This window comes from Gallus gallus, chromosome 4 (genome assembly GCF_016699485.2).
Source record: "Gallus gallus isolate bGalGal1 chromosome 4, bGalGal1.mat.broiler.GRCg7b, whole genome shotgun sequence".
In the NCBI taxonomy this organism is placed as follows: domain Eukaryota; kingdom Metazoa; phylum Chordata; class Aves; order Galliformes; family Phasianidae; genus Gallus; species Gallus gallus.
This window is the reverse complement of record NC_052535.1, coordinates 32,565,609-32,583,587: the sequence shown is the minus strand read 5'-3', so window position 1 is coordinate 32,583,587 and position 17,979 is coordinate 32,565,609. Positions and strand designations below refer to the sequence as shown.

The following is a 17,979-nucleotide window of genomic DNA, read 5'->3' as shown; positions in this document are numbered from 1 at the left end:
CCCGGGCGGGAGGAGGGCGGTGCGGTATGCCCGGGAGCGCTTCTCCTCCCCCTCCCCACCCCTGGCTGTGCGCGCCGCGGCTCTCTCTGTCCGCGCTTCTCCTCCTCCTCCTCCTCCTCCGCGTGTCCGCGCGGCTCTGGGCGCGCTGGCGCCGTGGTTACTTTATGAATGGGCCCCGGCCGCGGCGGAGGGGCGGAGCGCGCCTCCTACAATCGCCGCCGAGCTGTCAGCGGCGCGGCCAATCGCGGCACCGGGTGCGGCCGGAGCGGGACCGGCGGGCGGGGCGGCGGGGGGCGCGGGCACGGCGACGCGCACGGCCGCGGCCCCGGGCCGGGCACCGACAGCTCGCGACCTCGCTCGCGGCTCGGGAGCGTCCCGCAGGCCGGGGGCGCGGTGTGCGCCGGGTGCCGGAGCCCCGGCGGTGGGCGAGGGGCGGGGATCGCGCTGCTGTAAACGTCCCGGTGCTGATGTCGGGCTGTAGCTGGGAAAGTGGGAGCGTCGCTGGGGCGGGGTGGCGCGCCGCGGGCACGTTAACGGAGTGAAATCGCACTCATCCGGAGCGTAAAGTTGCGCTCATCCTCCTGAGGTGGAGGATTGAGTTATTCGAAAAGGAAACTGTATTTTATGCAAGTTTGCGTTAACGAGAGCGCAGAACGGTTTAGACGCATAACCTCGACACGCGCGACTGTGCAGAAACGCAGCGAGCGGGTGTTCGTGGAACGCCGGAGCAAACCGAACTCTTTTCCCCACAAACTACCGGTGTGGGGAGAGGTGACGTCCGCCCGCTCCGCGCCGCCTCTCCCCGGGCTGTGTGTGTCCCCCTGCGGCGGGCCCGGCGGATCCCCGGCGCTCCGAGAGCCGGCAGCGGTGCCGCGGCCGTTCCCACGCCGTGCGCTCCGTGCGGGGTCTCGGCTCTCCCCGCGCTCGGGCTCCGCGTCCGGTTCTTTTTTTTGCTTTCCGTCGTGGCTGGCTGATTTTACTAAATAAAATACCGCCGTCTGTTTGCCGCGTGCGTTTAAATTAGAAACATGCCTTATGCCGGCCGTACAACCGCGCTCTGGATGAAGTAAGCATGGACGTGCCCGGCGCCGGTGCTGCTCGGGGTGCTGTCTCCGACGAGCCGCCCGCTTCGGGCTTTGCGTCGCGGCGCTGCGGCTGGGACACCGCGGCTCGGCGGGGCCGGCAGGTGCCCGGCGGAAGGGAGACGGGCCGGAGGCGGCTCCGGGCAGAGCAGCCTCGAGTTGCGGCGAGAAGGGCCGTGGTACCGCCGGCCCGGGCGGGCGTGAGGAGCGGCGGAGCTGGCAGAGCGCCGGGTCGGGCGGGGGTGGGGGGACGCGGGTGCCTATTTTCAGGGCAAAAATAGAGCGGAGGCGGTCGCCTTCCCGCCCCCCTGCTAAGGTGACCGATGGTAAAGCGTTACCAGCGCTCAGATTTAAAACAATTCATTACCAATTTTCCCGTCTGAGGTTGAAGCGCTAGTAAATAATAAATCAGCTAAACAAAAGCCGACTTTAATTTATTGCCCCGGCGCTAATTAGAAACATCATTTGAGCAATAAACTTAAACACTTCCAGCAAATAATGCGCGTGAAGCCCTTCTCTGGGCGATTGCGGCCGCGCCGCATTAAGGACGGCTTCGGCTGTGGCGGAATTTGCCCTCGCCGGGATGAATAATTGAAAGGAACGGTATCGGAGGAGCTGCAGTCGAAGAGCCCCTCTCCCCATTGCCTTTATGGATGCTGGCGCGGGAGTCCGTCAGCGCTCCTCGACAGTGCACCGTACGGAGCGGCAGCCCCTCCGGCGGCGGGGGACACCGTTCTCCGTAGGGACGAAGGAGCGCGGAGAGGGACTCTCGAGGCTAAAAGGCACTTGAAGCCTTCAGAGCGATTGATCTGCATTCTCCCGTTATAATCCGTCTCATCATACTTGAGTTAATGAGGCAGGGGCGGAGGTGATCCGATGGTCCTTGACAAATTCATTAGGGAGGCTGCGGGACGTTTTATTTGACTGTTAAACATCGTGTTTGTTTGGTTTAGGCAGCGCCAACGTCGGCACGCCGCTGCCTGCAGCAATAGCGTTTTGTTAGCGAGGGCTGCTGGAAACGGAGCTGCGAGGGACTCGTGCGGGGGGAGCGCGCTGCCCCTCGGCGCCTCCTCCGCTGCGGGCCCGCACGTGGCAGCGCTCCTGCGGGCGAACGGGGCGGCAGAGTGGCAGCCGACGGCGGCCAGGAAATGTGCGAGCACCTTTTTGATTTCCTTCTATTTCAATTCGAGGGAGAATGCCGTGCGTTTTATTAAGCCTTAAAAAAAAATAAAAAGAAAAATAAAAAAAAGAAAAAGAAAAAGGAAAGGCAAACCAACAAAACGAGAAGAACGCTGGAAAACAAATCGGAGTTTCAGCAGGAAGCACGCACGTTCTTTATTGTGTTATGCTGTGGCATGCTTGCTTTTGCTTGGCCAGCCAGCTTGTCGGCGGCATGCTTTACGTATTTCAGACCGTTTTTATTCTAAAAGGTGTATTTTGAAGTTTCTATCACGTGGTACCGATACAGCATTTAATTTTTAAGTCCGTTCAAAGTTTAATCAAAATCGCGAGGCTGTTAAAGGGTTTATGCCCAATTTACCCTTTTTCTCTCTCCTCTCCTCTGAGCGGAGAAGGAAAAGCGGATGCAGGAACAGGTGCTCCCAAAAGGGATAATAGGTGTTTTTATGAATAGCACATGAAATATGGATGTGTAGCCATCCATTTTGTTCGTGGCAGCTTTGTAGACAAGACTCAGCCAGTGCTCCGTGATTTTCCAGTAGCTGCTTTCCTTTCTGTCCTTTCTGCTAAGGGATGCAGGTTTGTGGTAAAACACGATAATTAATCTGCTCGTGGATCCTAACATGGTGGTATTTTTTTCCTGGGGATCAGTCTTCAAACATTCTCAGCTTTAAGCACTTTGTTGAACTCTGCTTCCATTTATAGAAGAACAGTATGGGAAAAGAGCTAGTGCCCTTTGCCTGTCATTTTCATACATTCCTGCACTGCTGATGGAGCTTGAACTGCTGCAGGGAATGTATGGATTGGAGAAGAAATGATTCAGTAATGCACGTTGTGTTTCTCTGCAGCAAAAACAGGTTAACGGTTACAGTAAAGGCTGCCGTGGGTTTGACGGTTAAAATTCTGTCTACATTCAGTAGTGTGCAGTATGTACCTTTTTATTTGAAGGCATGGCTTGGCTTTGCTGTCTGCTGATCTCTCCCAAGAACTGTGTTTATGAAGTTAGCTGATAGTGTGCACTGAGGGAGAGCTTTTCCATTCGGCGGATGTCATTCATGCGTCTCATCAGCAAAGAGTATTATACAGATCTTGTATTTTTTTTAGTGCAAAGATTGGATGATACGATAATTAAATAATTTACACATGTTTCTAAGTCTCCCTTTGCTTTCTTTCTGGAGTGGGAAAGGGGAAGGCTCCAACTACTCCACTAAGGAGCTCAATTCTCCTTTCCTTAAAATGTGGATGTGTTCATCTTGTGGTGTTTAACCATGATCCATATGAAGGCTTTCTCTGTCGCTTTGAATCTTGAATTGAAGGTAGCTTCTCTTTTCTCTCGAAGAATAGCTGTGACTTTTAGCTGTAAGATTATTTTGGCTACTAAACACAGTTTTATGAGTTTGCCCTCAGTAAGTTGACAATCAGTGAAAATGAAACAAGTGCACCAGAAAAGAACATTTCTAATGCTTTTGTAGCAGTTTCTTCTTTAAAAACTTATTGGGGCCCTTTTGTTTTGCTTATTTTGTTGTGTGATTGCATACTGTTGGTACGTGCTATTTTATCCAGCAGAATTCACCTAATTCAGTGTATTGACCGGTCTTTATAACTAACAATAATTGATTAGTTATGTTAATGATGTCCATTTCAAAAAGTATGAGAGCGTGTGACATCCTGGGATTTTGCCAGCTTGATCCTCAGCTGGATGCAGTAACACTCGTTCTCTTGAGAAGGATATTTACGAGTTAATCTAGGCTCCTCTAATAAAATTCTTAAATCGAAATGCAAAAATGTCAGTTTCGAGCTCCAGAAGTGGAAGCTTCTCGTGTATACGCTGACACTTTTCGAAGTACTTCCCCAGGTAGCAGTGTAAAATACTCTACTCCTCACCAGCCGTGCTGCAGGTAACAACCCTTTAGCAAGCGCCCGTGAGTGCAGTTCCTAAAGGGAAAGGGGGCTGTGGGAGGAGGGTCAGAGGGGGCTCAGTCTGCTCGGTAGCACTGCTGAGCAGCACGTAATATATCGAGTCACTCTTTTTTTGTTTCTGCTTCTCCCCTCTCTCAGTATTTAAAGATGATTTTGGTGTTGGTGGAAGATGGTTATGGTAGAAAAGGCATGGAAGTTTTACTTAAATGTAACTTATTTCTTCATTATGTTTTATGTTTCCTGTTTGAACAGTCTTATAATTGTGGCCTTATTCAAATATTTTTCAATTTAAATGCAGAATTAGAGCTGTCTATATTCCTGCTTGTTGTACCTCATGATATTAAACTTTTATCCTTTTGAAGTAGTGTGCTGGCATAAAAGTAGCCTATTACTAGTTATATCATCATTGCAGGGGGGTTGTTGCTACTCCTAAAGAGAAAATCAAATCTGAGCTATTCCTATTTTATATCTTGCCATGCATATTTTATTTCAAAATAACTTCTCCGTGATAATATGCTGCTGTCTTTTTAGTTTTCTTACGGATTAGATAAAAACCTGTGTGCAAAATAGTCCTACGTACTGTCTCCTGTAGCTGGGAAGGGGAAACTGTGTCGGTTCAAGTAATGTATAGAAGCCATCTGCATAGTTTAATTGAAATAATATTTGGTGATCTAAGGGATGGAAATTGTTCCTTTTCCTTAACCATCTGAAATAAAACTGGGATGTAAAACAGCTGTCTTGGCCTATGGAAATCAAGGTTCTGCCAGTCTGTTTCTTTTCTTCATTTTCTCCTTCTATCTTCCTTTATTATCTTTGGATCCCAAGGAGTCTTTCTTATTTTCTAACTGGTTTTGTCTGCAACAAGGGGCTGGGTTGCTGGGTTTAAATAGACTTCGGATAGAGTGAAAAATCTTTGATCTATGTCTATGACTGCTTCCAAATGATTTGCTTGCTGGGACTGGACACTGTCCATGCCCTTTCACTTCACTATCAGATAGGCACACAAAAAGGACTTGACATGCTACCAGATGCATAGTTAATCATTGCATTAGGTCTGTAAAGGGGTCCATCCAGACTCAATTAGGTCTACCATTTTTAACTAGTGTTTGCTCTGTAGTTTGTTTGGAATGCAATATTAATTCTAACTGCTGTTCTGTTTATTTAACAGTGTTTTCGTAGACTTCTTCACTTTTGTTTTCAAGCAGTTTTTGCTGCATTTCTTCTGCTTTGCATTTATTTTGAACAACTGAGTGTTAAGATACAACAAATATTTTTGCAGCAAAATATATTATCTGAGGCTTTCATGAAAAAAAAATGTCTGTGTAATTCAGCTGTTTTCCTTTCTCAGTACTGATTTTTAAATGTGCAGAAATAACGTAAATACAGAGACTGATGTGTATTGAAAACGTGCTTAGAAAAGTAGCTTCCAAGAGTATTTCAAGATTTGCAACTGAACTTTAAGATCTGAAACCCATACAGAAGCAGTTCTCCTATCATTTATTTACGCAAGAGCTCATTCTTATATCTGCCTCTGCATGCTTTTCTGTGGGAAGGACATTAAGGATGCAGGAGTTAGGAAGGTTCAACTGCAGGGTAAAAAGCATCAGGTAAATTACTGCTCCAGATCTTCCTTGTATATGTACATTAAGAGGTACCGTGTGTGCTGAATAAAGAGCATTTAAAATTCCTAGAGTTCACAGAGTTTCAGAAAACTTGTAATTGAGCTGGCTTGTACTGTCACAGTATGAAGAAGCTCTGGTATTCAAATAGGATAAATAGTTTTGATCACACGCGCTGTCTGTATTTCCCTGGAATGCTTACATTGAGGATGGTAGGCCAGCAGAAGGAGGGGCTCAAAAAGGGGTGAAGCCATCACTACTTAAAAATTCGTGTTACTTCCAAAGAAAGGAGCACTAATGAGAGTATTTTAAAGTATTTTCGTTTGTTTTTAATAAAGTTTTTAATTTATTTTTGGGGAAAGAAGGAGCAAGGCGTTCTGATCTGTGTATAGTTACTAAAGCTATTGTATTCCACTTCAGGAAATAGTTCAGCCTTCATTTTAAATCTGAGATTTCATGCTTTAGTTCTTTGCTTCATGGTTGTCAGCATTCTTTAAGGAGGGAAGATACATCAAAATGTAACATTTATCATTTAGCTGTGGCCACAGTGATATTCTGACATTGCTAACGGCCTTCCGAGATCCAGGATGTGTGAGCGAATACTGCTCAGAAGTGCCAGTTAGGGCTCTCCAGGGATTTTTAGAGTATCTATACTTACCTGCTTCTCTGAAAGACAGGTGTACACATGTGCGCGTGTATCCTGCATTTATGGTTGGTATTCATGCATGTAAATACACAGCGGAGAGGAGGGATGTGAGTCCTTACAAGGCACGGGCAGGTAACTTTCCCTCACGCGCCATCTATCTCAGAAGCCCATTCCAAGTGGCACTTGAGTGCCAGTGCATCTACAGAGGGCAGCTGAGTATGTGTCTGGTGTGGGTTGCCAGAGTGTGAACTTGAAAGAAAGTAGGACTGAAATGCAGGGTCATTTGCGAATTTATGTTTTATCTCCCTTCGCTTGAAAATTTATGAGGAGAGTGACTTCGGGTGCTGGCGCTGTGTGTTCCAGGGCTTGCCCCCACTGATAACACCCTTGTTGGCGTGAAAGTGCAATGCAAATTATGACAGTTACAACCTTCTGTTTTGTTTAACCTGTCAGTGGATTTCCTGGCTCAGCGCTGAGGGCAATGGTGTGTTCAGCTAGTTCCATATTCACCTAAACTTAAAAGGTCAGGTTTCTACAGGCAAGCCTAGTCAAAGCCTAATTGATGAGGAGGGCAGGGGACAGAATTTACTGTTCTGTTGGCTAGTTTCATATCGTTAGGTTGTCCTGAAAGCATCAGGCAGTCACAGCCCCTTTCATGTAAGTGCTGACCCTAGACAGGAGCTGACAATCAAAGGAGGCAGCCACAGGAACCGGTGCAAGTAGGCTATTGATTTTTCAGTTAGGTCTAAGTAGTTTGTAGTATGGGTAATGGGTGACAGAGGCAGGTATGTCATTATCAATGAGCTCCAGAACAGTAGCAACAGCCCCTGCTCATATTTCCTTCAGCACTGACAGTATGCATCCAGCGGTGGTCGATAAATCGCCCAACCTTTTCCTGACAAGTGACTTGGAGGTGGAGGGGGGAGTCAAAGAGCTAAACTTCTGTACTTGAACTTGACGGGGTTGCGAAGGAGGAGGCCACCGCCCGCATCTGTGCGAGGGACAAGGAGGGCGCAGGAGCAAGGCCCCAACAGAGGCCTGGCCGGCCGCCTTGCCTCCACGCTTCCCGGAGAGTGAAAGTTTTTCTTGAGATCAAGTGGAATAGCTCAGATCGCCGGCTTTCTGCATCAGGGGTCTGCTTCAGTAGTTAATTTAGGTTTCCATGGCAGGGCTTTGTTTTTACTTTAGCATTGCTCTGCATTTAATCAAGGTTATAGTGCCGCGGCAGTGCAACAATCGCCGTCTGCCATTCCAAATCCGCTTTTAATTCCTAGTTTCCTCTTCTTAAATTTCATATGTGGAGACTATTTAAAGATACTGAAGCTTTCTTATAAATCCAAAGTGCTGTCAGTACCGTTTTACATCCTGACTACCGACGCTGTTTTCAGTCAGCAGTGGGGTATTAATACCGTAGGAAGCTGAACAAAGTTTTTATTACTTGGACCTTAGTAGTGGTGGTTTCTGAATTTAATAGAGCTAGATCCAAATTTGAGGCTTAATTAAATTCTGAAAGATACCGAGGGAGCTTAAAAATGGTAATAAATCGTTTTGTTTGTGTGTTTGCTTTGTTTTGGTTTTAAATGTACCTGTATGGAAACCCAGTTAAATGAATTCAGGTATCTTAATCTGAATCTCCTGAAGTTTCCTAGTGTTACTTTACTCGAGGGATGTAAGTTATCTGCATTTTTTCAGAAGTTGGAATTCAGTCAGGTTTTATGCTGTGCACAGATGTTAACAAAATAGCATATGCTTATAATTAAAAAAAAAAAATCTTTAAACAAATTGAAATAAAGCAGAAGAGTAAATGTTTTGAAAAACTTCCTTAAAATAACTCATTGCTATGGTATCTTGTTTAACAATGTTTGTAATGTTACACAGAGCAGGAATCTGAGACTGTGTATATTGAATAGCTGCAAAGCATAATACATGCCTGAAACTTTTTAGCTGCCTGCAGCAGCTAAAGCCATTTTCTTTGTGGCTGCCTTTTAACTGCGAGAGCAGTGTTGACGCAGACCCAAGAAGTGAGGCTGAAATTTATCAGAGGATTATGAAATCCTTTAATAAATATTTGTATAAGCTAAAAACCTGAGTACCTGTATATTTGAAGCAGTTACAAAAGCAATTAGTTACGAAAATCTGTTTAGATCTTGTTACTTTGCCTATTGAACAAAGCTTCAGAAGATGGGCTGGCTAACTGTCTTCCAGATGAAAAATTTTTCAATTATTTGGACAGAAGGTGTTCCAAGAGATTTGAAGCCTTAGGTATTCAATGGGAGTTTTCCCTCTGTCAGCAGCCACAGTGTCTCGCAGGGCCGTTCTTTATGTTAAACTAGGCAAGAGTACGGCTGAGCGGTTGGAATCTTATCTTCCCCTATAAGCAGTTACAGTGTCTTTGACTGCATTTTCGGTGTTGCTGGCATGTTGTGTTATTGCAGAAATGTAAAAAGGAGCTGCAGAAAGCCAACAAATTAAATTTTCATGAAAGAAAACCCTAATCAGCAATGACAGTGTAAGAGAAAGATGATTGCCACTTGGTCATTGTGGAGAGGCACTTAGGCTTGGTGTCAGTGCTTCTGTTAATGATGACTAATGTATTTCTCGGAGAAAACGCATGCTCGAACATACTGCTACAGTCCAGAGAAGGAGCTGAGAGATAGGCACTATTAAGGTAAAAGGTTGTGAATCCTAAAACAAAAGCTTCAGCTGGAAAGGCTGCAGTGTTTCTGCAATGCCAGAAAGCGCAGCTGTAAAGCTGTTCTTGTTCCGCTCTTTGAGCAGAAGTATTCTATATATGCATATACGCACGTGTATGATATATATACACACAAATCTATTGTGTGCTACCTAATGCTGCTTTAATTAAAAAAAAAAAAAAAAAGGAATAGCTGACACCAGCATGTAAGCACTCAAGTCGGGACTCACGTTTTATTCCTCTTCCATTAACGAAGCTTGCTTTCGTTAAAGAACAAAACCCACCGCAGTATTTTTTTTTTCGTAAGCACAGTGCTGTGTTCTGAATAAACCTTTCATAGCCAAATGCAAAATGACTCAAAAGACCTTTTCAAATCTCGAAGCTTTGGCTGTTAGGTATATTGGCAAAAAAGAGGTGGCATGTGTCATTTCTTCAGCTTTTCCCAAAGTGAGACCTTTCAGAAGGGCATTTGCAATGCTTGTCATATTTTTTCATATACATCTTATTGGCCTGACAAGTCTAGAGGACCATGAGAAAACAGATGTCATTGCAGTCAGACAACACTAATTACTCTGGGATTTTTGCAGCCTCAGTGCCTACATGTAACTGTCGATTATGACTGTTTATGTGGCCTATCATGGGTACACGCTGCACACTCCGATAGTGCCACCAGGCTTTGTGTTCCCTGCTATCACACAATAAGATATAAAAATCACCAACAAGCACCGCAGCAAGAAAATGGTGTCACGTGCTGCTTTTATACATGTAGAATTCAGTTTGTTAAGAGCTGCATTTACAGTTGTTATTAGATCGTGTCTTCTTCTAAATTAGGTCACGGTTCACATTGGAAACCAACAGTTTTCTCTTATAAACTGTTGTGTTGGTATCTTCTTTGTTAAATTTTCCTTGCAACTGTCATTTCTGAATCTATTCTTCCTGCAAGCAATAACAGCTGCATGATTTTTAACACAGAGTTCAAGTGGTGGTCACATCGTGGCCTGACTTCGTACATTATTTTGAATTTTGGTACGCGTTTCATAAGCAGTGCAGCCAACGTTAATCACAGATTAGAAAATAAAAGCTCCAATAATGTAACTTCACTTGCTGATGAAGCAGAAATGGAAGCAGCTTTATCAAAGATGTATGATGAGATAAAACTGCAGTCTCTGCTGTACAGTTATAGTAATTATGACTAATGAACCGTCCAGTCTGGATGAAATGGCATGCCCACAGGGACTGTGTCCAATCAGTTGTGACTTATGCAAGCTGAACAAAACACTGATGGTGTTCCAGATTCAATATTGTAACAGGAAGTGTGCTCTTTGTTTGCAATGTCAGATTTGTCAAGTTATTTTCAGGCAATTTAGGCATAAACAGCATTAGTAAATAAAGTCTCAGGAAATGGGGTTTGTCGAGGTTTGAAATAGGCTTGCAGAACTGCAGTTTTCCATGATCAAATATACTGGAATTAAACAAACAAACGAACAAACAACAACAACAACAACAAAAACAGAAAACAACAACAAAACCCCCAACAAAATCCATCAATGGCACACTCCTGATGAAAAATACTTTCAAGTTGGTCTGATCTTCTTGTTAATCTTTAAGAAAATGCTATTTTTTTTAATATGCTGAATGTAATGAAAGCAAAAGATTCACAAACTTGTGAATGTGATCTATTTAGGCATACTGGAGTCATTTCTTTTTTAAGAAATTTGTTTGAGACTCAATACTACTACTATTATTTTCCTTTTGAAGCACTCTGCACTTTGAATCAGTGTGTAATTTATAAGTAAAAGAAAACAGATACTTCACAGTGTTGGCATCTGAAAGACAATTTCTTATTGTGAGAAGGTTAATGCATACAGCCAATATGAAATGAAGGTTCAGTACGTTTTGACAGTCTGTAGGCCAGCAGCAGGGTAGCAATTGTAGAACAGCTTCTTTTTTTCAAAGACAATGTGTGTAGTTGCAAAAAAGAAATAAAAAAAGAAAAATCTGCAAGTTAAGTGTAGTTTATAGTGGAACTTCTGAAGTTAATTGCAAGACAGCAAGATGGCACAAAAATATTTTTTTATATATTGGTCCGGCAGACTTGGTCTGGAAGCAGTTGTCTGTCAGCCCGTTTACTTGTGTGCAACTGTTTGAGAGAATTGGCAGTAAGATGATTAACTCATTAATTAAGGCATTAGTGATACGTTACAATCAATTCAGCGTTTTGCTTGAGCCCCTCAAGAAGTTGACAAAGAAAAATTATTTCTAAAGCACGAAGTGGTGTTTAACTGCAAATAAATTACAAGAAAGGTATGAAAAGAACACCTTAAACCATTTTTAGAATGAAGTTTAAGCAACGTGTGACAAAAATCATTTTAGACTGATGTACTGTTTAAAAATAGTATGTGCGTATGTTAGGAAGATTCAAGTCGTGTTAATTCTTAAAAGCCCAAATGAAATGAGTACACGGCTATTAAAGAACCTGGCAATTAAAGCCTGGCCTACCCGAAATCTGAGGTTTTATTGGTCTTTTGTATTGCCCAAAGGAAAGGTGAACAGTGATTTGACATGCCTGTAATTTTCCTGAAACATTTGTTTTTAAATTAATACACCCCCCTGACTCTACTGTGTTGAAACTCCAAAGCTGACATTTTATCCACTGTGTTAAAGCTTTTCTTTTCCTGAAGGGAAGGATATCACGGGTATACTAGCTCTAGTCTTTGTCATCTTGCATCCTGAACAAACTTCGGAGTGCCCTTAGATGTGAATTCAAGTAGATTTTAAGAAAAGAAATTCTGCTAATCACAGCCTTCAGTCATTTGATTAAATCAGCTAACAAGTCTATCTGAGAAAAAGAAATGACTAGAAATATGAATTAGCATACTGTTTCCATTATTTCTGCAATGTGGGTGTCCAGGAATACTGCAAGGGACCTTGTAAAAATCAGAATCCTTTCCTATTCTCTCTTATAAATAATGTAATAAAGCATTTTGCATTTAATATGGCAAATGGTAAAATATCGCACACAATTGAGAATATAATGTTAGGATAAAGAATGTTGGTAAGTAAACCCAGCTGAAAAGTTACCACATTTTGGCCATGTTAAATAATTAAGGGTAAGATCTTTTGGAGGCTGTGGCATTGCTAAGTACGAGTCTCTTCCTAAGTTCATAACAGGATCAATAGGAATGTAGTATATTACATACATTAACTAACTTTACTGCATGGAAGGTAGCATTACTGTCACTTTTATTTAATGATTACATCAGGATTGTGCCAACTAAGTCAGGAATTAATTTGCTTGATGCCATACAATTATATAAAACTTATTTTCTGTCTTCAGCAGAGTTATTATTTAAAAGTAATGGATGTAAGTAAAAAAATACAGTATGTGGTGTACATAAGAATTTTGGAAAGAAGTGTTCATCTGCATTAAGATAGAACATTAACATTTAGGTTGTGTTTTTTTGGAGGCCTCAGAGTACAGAATATCATTTGAAGTCATTGCTAACATTCTACAAATTCATGCCAACACTGAACAGCTTTTTGCTTTGTTGAGACATCCGTTGTTTTCACTTTGTTACTCTCTACAAATCTGAAAACATCATTGGTGTTCAACAAGCTCTACTTGTTTGTAAAATATGACGTGGGGTTGTAGATAGTCAAAACATATATATGTTGTATAAATTACAGCTGAGGAACATTGGATCTCAAGGGTTTAATTCTGTCTTCATGTTGCAATGTGTATTAGGATACCTTGTACACTCTTAGTTGTATTTGGTGGCTTTATTTTTATGCAAGAATGGCTTAATCTATTTTTGTTCCTATGAACTACTTTCCAAGTCTTTGGAAAGATAACTCTTTCATATGGGGAGTGAATTGTCTTTACTATGTGATATTGGGGAATTGTTGCATTCTGTGTCATCTGCATCACAGGACAGCAACACTCAAAGATTGTTTTATTGAGGATTGATTCTCTTACATAAATTCAGAATTCTCTAGATTGCTTCTGTCTTGAAACTCCTTGTCTAGCTATGGTGTCTTCCTACCTACCACAAATTATGTTGACAGCGTGCGCTAGAATTTTAGGATTCATTACAAACTTTATTTCTGTATTGGTCTGAATGGATTTTACACGTCTTCTACTCCTCGGTTGCCCACTGAAATATGTTTTCTGCTGCTTACTTATCTTTTGCTGATCAGTTCATGCAATGACTTGCTCTCTGAGAAAAAGAGGTTTTCCTGGAAACTGCTTGGCAAGATACTTTTCCTAACCAGTTTCTGTTTGCCATTAGCATAAGAATTTTTTCACTGACTGGACTATTGCTTCCTCCTACTGCTCAGAGTAGTCTTCCTGCCATTTCTTTTTCTCATTTGAATTAAATAGAGGTAAACGATGAATGACCTACCTAGTAGCCCCCCTTCTCACAGCTGTTACATACCAAGCGGGATGGAAACCTTCAGCTTCCTCCTGCTGTGCTTGGAGGATTGGTTTCTGTTGGCCCATATTGAAATGTGAACCTGAAATGTGATTTCTCTGAGCTGCTGGGAATGTTCTTTGCCTCAGTGTCTTAGTGGATAAAAAACATATATCAACTTTTGACTAAGCTACCTTTTGATTAATGATTTCAGATGTGTAAATGTGGTGAATTCTGCATACCAGGAATTTTAGAATTATAACTTTTGCTGATTTTCCCATTATTTTCATGTTAGAGCATGCAAGGTGGCTGGTGCTTATGGATGTAGGAATAAATTGATCTTCTTTGGGGAAACAAGTTGAAGTAGAAAATTAGTCTTGCTTAGTATTCAGTGCAAGAGAGCACAGCTTTTTCTGGCTTGTAATGACTATTTCAAAACAAAGTTGGTCAGAGCAGCGTGTGCTAACTTACTTTATCCACCTCAAATTTATCCATGATTAGCCTTATGCTTGAGGCAGGTAGGAAGAGCTGGTAAAATTGTGATTGTATTGGCTTTGTCTAAGATTTGATCCTACATCAAGGTATTTTCCGTTGTCCACTTTAGGAAAACTTGTCCCATTTGCGAAGCTCTGGCAGTGCATACTCTTAGTTAAACTCACCCGATTCAAATCCACAGTAACTCATTTCACTGATTTATACTAAATTGTTCAAAGAAATATAGCAGAATCAGGAGGAAAGCATTTTCTTACTGTATGATATTTTTTTAGATTTTCTCAGCTATCTCTGGAATAAGGTAGCAAGTCAAAACTTCAAAAAAAAAAAAAAAAAGTACATAAACTAATAGTATAAAAATCAACCTGAGTCAGTTTAAGTATTTTGTTTTATTTTGTTATTTGGCTTAAAGTCGCCTGACGCTTTCTGGGTGAATGGCAGTAATAATAGTGATAATTAATGTAACCTCCAAAATTAAACTAAACAGTCAAAAGCAAAACTTTTTTTTCCTCTTCTTTCTTTCTTTTTTTTTTTTTCCTCCCAAATTCCTTGTTTTGTTCGTTGGTGTAAAAATTTCATTCTTCTTAAAAACTAATTTGAAGCCCATTCTCTGCTTAGTATTGTTTGACTGATCAAAAATTAACATTTTTCACAAACAATTTTGACTTGAATTGACATACAGCAATTGACATTCATTGACAAGAAATTTCAACACTGAACTGATAGATATATACATGGAAATGATAGTTCAGAAATTCTTGATTACCTCTGGACTTAAGTACTTGTATATTTTGGCATAGGTATTTGTTTTCCAAGGGAATCTACCAAGATATCTGCAGATAAAATGCTGTTGCTTCTTAGAGTCTGGATTATAGGTGTTTTTATTGCTCTGCTTCTTACCTCTCTTGCACCACTTTTAGGTATTATATTTTACCTTTAATGTTCTTATTTCTCTTTGATGTGGGACAAATGTTAAATCCTGTGCTCTCTTGTTGCTTGTAGGTAAGTGCTGTTTTGCTTCTTCTGCCACTCTGAACTGATCTAGTAAATATCACTCCCTGTGCGTAACGTTAATCTTTCAGAAGTTTGTTCTGTACTGGAGGAAATAAATAATTAGATACAGGTAAGAGATGAATGATGTGTAGGTGTAAATATTCTGTAGATTAAAAAATGCTGTGTGGCTACTCTCGGTCTCTTTTGAGGTAGTCATGAAAACTTAAATCGTGTGCCTCATATATTTAAGGCCACTGCGCCTATATGATTTTATTAATGTGCTATAAATCTTATATTCACGAGCAGTGTTTACTACTGTGCAGTATATTTAAAAGAAAATTTATGCCTCACTGCAGAAAGAAGGTAGCCTAGTGAAAAAATGCAAGGGTGGATCTTAAACATTTATCCAAATCTGACAACTATTTGCAAATAAGTCATTCTTGTACATTTCTACAGAGAGTAAATGATATGTATTCAAGCCTTGATTTTAATAAAAGCCGTTGGATATTTGTTTATTCATACACAGGTAAAATAGGGACGTCTTTTGTCACAGTCTGTGTACAAGAACCTTATGCTTGTTCATATGTAGCATATTCTGGATCATGGAATGAGTTTTAATCCTATTTTAAAGTGAATCATTCTTCATTCAGAGTTGTACCTGAAAGGCCTTGCTGGCCACTTTTCTGTATAAATAGTGATTTTCTCAGTAAGGCACATCTTGTCAATCTTTGACCGTATGCATCTTTCAGTGTATATCCCTTTTCTTCTGGACCCGGCAGTATTCCTTAAGCAAAATGGATGGGTTGTTACACCAACTCAGAGTGTAAATTAGGATAAGTCACAGAAGCTAAGACAGCTCACTTCCTACTTACAAGACTGGTTTGATCTTCTTTTGGTAAATTATTTGTGTTTTCCTCTTTACAGCACTTAGGAAATCTCTCTCTGTGGTCCCTAGGGGATGGCAGAAAGTTACTGTAATGAAACTGCCTGCTTAGGAGTTACTTGCTTTATGCTGTTGAAAGGGCAGTGATTATTTCACCAAGGAAACGTTTTTTATTTGTATGGGAGCATTGTAGATTGCACAGAAAAGTACAGTTAATGTACCATGCATAACCCTCTATGGCCCTTAAACTTGCACTTCCACCTTGCAGTGGTTAAAATATTAGGCAGCAATACAGAACAGATATTCTGGATACCTTAAGACCTGTTAAAAGTTTTGTTACTCTCTTTGTACTTTTATAGTCTTTATAATTAACTATCAAGTTCTAACGCCATTTAAAAAGAAAGTGCACGTACTTCATTTTGCAATTTTCAGTTCCATATATAGAAACAAAGGCACATACAAACATCTTACATCCTGAGATACTTTGCACTGGACTTAGCAGTGTAGGTATGCAACTACATAGACAGTTCCTTAATATTCAGTGTTAGTGATTCCACCTTTAATTATTATTGTGAATGTTTAGATAATCTAATAGCCTCAGTAACAGGAGATCTTCCTTCCTTCAGCCTTCAGTAAACTATATAAAGGAGAAATATGTCTTTTGCCATGTTCTGTCAGTAAGGAAAGTTGCTGTAAGTAGTGGGAGAGAAATAAATGGGACATTATACAATCTTGATCATTTAGAATTCCTGTTTTGCTTGTGTTACAATTGTGTGGGGAGTAGACAGTAAAATTCAGCTTACAACTACATACTGCTTTGCCTAACCTGCAGTACCTGATTTGATTCACTCAAAAATGAATCTCCCACCCCTAACAAATAGTTATTTTTCATCTGGCTTAGCTGCCTGAGAATAGAGTTCTGTATATGGTCACCTGGGATTTGTGCTAGTGCAAGATGTTTTCGGTATAGTGTATGTTTGACCAGGGATTGTGGTACTGCAGCAGGGTGGATTTATGTTGGCTTAAGTAGCTGTGAAAATGATACTCATGGTCTGCTTTTTACAAAGGGTAATCATTTGCGCACTCCCTGTATTGTAAGGAGAAGGACAGGTTTTTCACCCTGAGAGATGTCTTTTTCCCCCCAGGCACTATGTATACAAAGGGGTTTGAATATCAAAAATGTTTTTTTTTTTTTTTTCTTTAAATTGGTTTGTGTTACAAATAATGGTGAGGACTTCTCATGTTTGCATATACTGTCCACTGTTTTGTTACATGCCTGTTAGCCCTTCTGAGTATCCCTAGTTATTAAAAGACTCTTCTTCTTCTTACCCCTTTGACACAAGCTTTCAACCCCTGCCGCTTTTTGGACACATGTTCTGTCACCCTTTGGATGCTCTGGAGAACATGGAGGAGAACTGAGGCATGCACTAATGTGCCCTAGTACCCTTGTTTACAGATTTATTATGCTCCTGGGAGAGCAATGTCTGCTATTATCCTGAAATCATCTTTAACTCTATCCCAGCTAGGATGGAATAGAAAGAGTACAATAGAAACAAAAATATTTCTTCACGGCTTTCAAAATGGAAAATGCACTTATATATTTATATAAAACATAGAGGAGAAGAAGTAAAATGGACGTACTTACACAAAAATTAAATCTGGAAAGTTCTCTTTTGTGGTGAGAAAGTCTCTTGATCGACTGCAAGTCTGAGACATAGAGTATTTAAAATTGGAGAATTGTTACTAGATATACATCTGTCAGAAAATCAGCTACAGCAAGTCAGCTAGATCCATAGAAATAGACCTTTCAGACTGAAGAAATGCCTTCCAGTGACCTGGAGTAACCAGGAGGAATCTGTGGCATGCATTGAATTGATGGGAAGCACATTTGGATCCCGAGGATTCTTGGATAAGTTTTGTAGCTAGATTCAGTGGACACCAGAGTGAATTCTTTCAAGCTGGACTGCTGGTGTAGTATGCACACAGATACAATAGATGATTGAGTTAATATTTTCTGTAAACATCTGTGATTTAAAGATGTGACTAAAGATGTTGTGTCCT

The 17,979-nt window shown here is 41.2% G+C and overlaps 1 protein-coding gene across 7 annotated transcripts in view; it reads left to right on the top strand.

The window, feature by feature from the left end:
- LRBA (LPS responsive beige-like anchor protein) overlaps positions 1 to 17,979 on the top strand; it is a 372,868-nt gene that overhangs the window by 211,358 nt on the left and 143,531 nt on the right. Inside the window, exon 1 of one of the 7 annotated variants that reach the window (XM_046941239.1) lies at positions 782 to 7,165. The exons of the other annotated variants lie outside the window; for them this stretch is intronic. The gene's annotated coding sequence lies outside the window, so the exon portion shown is untranslated. Of the gene's footprint in view, positions 1 to 781; positions 7,166 to 17,979 lie in introns of those variants that run through there. 7 annotated transcript variants of the gene reach the window in all.